General features: G+C 43.1%; 1 non-coding gene across 1 annotated transcript; it reads left to right on the top strand.

Annotated features, from left to right (window-relative positions):
- The first annotated feature begins 883 nt into the window (after positions 1 to 883).
- LOC141593334 (small nucleolar RNA R71) lies at positions 884 to 991 on the top strand. Its single transcript, XR_012521423.1, has one exon. It is a non-coding gene; the product is annotated as a small nucleolar RNA R71 (small nucleolar RNA).
- Positions 992 to 2,618: the final 1,627 nt, after the last annotated feature.

Below are 2,618 nucleotides of genomic sequence, written 5' to 3'. Positions count from 1 at the left end.
TGGGACCTTGATTGTGTTTGGAATTTTGCCCCCCTTGATAATTCCCTCTTGGGCCATTGTTGTTGAAGTTTGGTCCTTGACCTTCGTCTTGAATGCCTTGAGCAAACCCTTGCCCAAATCCTTGAGTATCTTGGTTAATTTGGTTCCCTTGATAGAACCCTTGGGTGTTTTGATTGCCTCCAAAATCTTGGTTCCCAAAGTTTTGGTTTTGGTTTCCGCTGTTTCTTTGATTAGGATATCCACCTCTAGGTTGAAAAAACCTGGGTGGATTGGTATTGGGTGCTTGTTGTTGAAGGTGTTGTGGGTTTTGAACATTGGTGCTCTTGTAGCTAAAGTTTGGGTGGTTCTTCAAACCCGGATGATAGTAGTTTGTGTTTGGGTTATAGACATTGGGATTGATGTAGGGTGGTCGTGTTGGTCTTACATTGCTGTTATAACTTTGGAAAGCATTAACATCTTGCATGTTTTCCCCATACCCCACATTATAGGAGTTGTTAGCACACAAATCAAAGGTGTTACCATGTCCCCCACATAGCTCACAAGGAACACTTTGGATCATTTCCTCCATTGGTGGACCATGGGATCCACTAACTTGATGGACTTGGTTTCTTTGAAATTGTTCAAGTTGCTTGGTGAGAAGATCAAGCTTGGCATTTGTCTCGGTATTTTAACTAGAAGAGTTCTCCTTAGGGTATCGGCCATTCCTCCTAAGCATATTTCCCCTTGATCCATAGTTGACCTCCGAGTCCACCATCTTCTTGATTAGAGTCGTCCCTTCCTCATCACCCAAATGATTAAATCCCCCTCCCGCGGAGGCATTCACCATTTATTTAGTTCTAGGCAACAACGTTTGGAAGAAGGTTTAGGTGACATACCACTCCGGAATCTCGTGGTGAGGACAACTAGCGAGAAGGTCTTGATATCTATCCCATACTTCACCCAAAGATTCTCCATCCTCTTGTTGGAAAGTGTGGATTTCATTTCGAAGCATGGCGGTCTTGGATGTTGGATAGTGTAATACCCGCCCTATTTAAGGAACCCTTGACCGACTGTTTCATCAGAGAAGACCATAGGAGGGGATAGGTGAGAGGATAAAGGACCTATGCATCTGTTTACTCGACCTAGTAGGGACTACTCAGCCGAGTAGTGGTAACACTCGACCGAGTAGGGATTACTCGGCCGAGTATGAAGGTACTCGACCGAGTATTACCGCTGTTGACGCGTTATTATAAAACGCAAGTTGGTAAATCTTATTTTATTTTCGACGGTTCTCTATCTCTCTAACCCTAATATATCTCTCTCTCACCTATCACCCACCTCTCTATACACTCTCATCTAGCCTAGACACTAACCTAAGAAGGGGGATTGGTTTATATGTGGAGTATTCAAGTAAAGATGTCATCGTTGTCGTCCTCGGTCCGCGTCTCAAGGTAAGTCGCTGTTTCGTTGTTGTCTTTCGGTAGATCCTTGGGGTATTCTTATAATAGGACGTGGTTACTGTTTGTAGGATTCATCTCGGAGTCTTGCCTGGCTAGTTGTTGGATGCATTTTCATGGATTAGCGATAAGGTAGGGTTTTCCCTACTCGGTTTACTGTTTAATTAATTTAAGATTATGTGGTAATTGTTTGTACGATTGATATTGTGATCATTTGTTATTATTAGATTGGAGTTTGGTGTTGGTGTGATGTTGGTTGTTGGTGATGTTCGTGAGGCGCGTCCTCGGTTGAGTGGAGTCACTTGCGGGAGTGGCTTAACGCCATAGTTTCGCCCTCTGTGGAACCCGCCACAGGAGGGGATGTGCACATTAATGAACCGGGTTATCGCTCGTTGATGAGCGGTGATTTGGTGGGCAAGGTTGCGGGCTTGGAAGGGAATCGAGTCATCACGCTACCAAAGTAGATGTCACCGACACTCATGCTTAGTATTCTGTATAGTTATTCATGTTGTATCTTACTACGCTGTCCTATGATGTAAAGTCTTAAGTTATGTAATAAATGTTCTTTTATTGTTTATTTCATCTACTACCTCGGGCAACCGAGATGGTAACAGCTTCATACATTGGGGTGGTCCTTGGTAAGGCACCTTGGTGTACGGGGGTGTTACAAAGTGGTATCAGAGCGACGATTTTGGAACTTGAACCAAATGAATATAGGGTGTTAAATTAAAATGAATCTGGTGTATGTGTGTTGGGAGCCCCTTATGTCGATTTTGGGTGAGAAGGCGCCCTCATCTCAGAACCCCGGCCCCATTCATGCTTAAGCCAGCCACCGTGGAAGGGTAGAGGTACAGGGTGTTTATGTCAAGTGTTTATGTCAAAGGTGCAAGTTTGGAGTAGGCTGTTTGGTAACGTGTGCTTAAAACTATGGGTGTAGTACTTGTGAATGGTGAATCTCGTGAATTTATTGGATGAAATGATAAGAGGATCGCAAAATTTGAGCAAGGTGATATAATAAGGAAATTGCATAGTTGAATATGATAGACCTCGTGCATAAAATGTGTTTGTATGTGATTGTCAATGGAGTAATGAAGTATCGAATGTGTATAGAATTACATGATAAGGTATACTCACGTAAGTTCATAGCTCGATCTTCTATTGTGTAGTCAAGACTGGTTGTAT

The sequence above is a fragment of the Silene latifolia genome, chromosome 7, assembly GCF_048544455.1.
Source record: "Silene latifolia isolate original U9 population chromosome 7, ASM4854445v1, whole genome shotgun sequence".
Lineage (NCBI taxonomy): Eukaryota > Viridiplantae > Streptophyta > Magnoliopsida > Caryophyllales > Caryophyllaceae > Silene > Silene latifolia.
The sequence above is the reverse complement of the archived record's forward strand: the minus strand, read 5'-3'. Positions and strand labels throughout refer to the sequence as shown.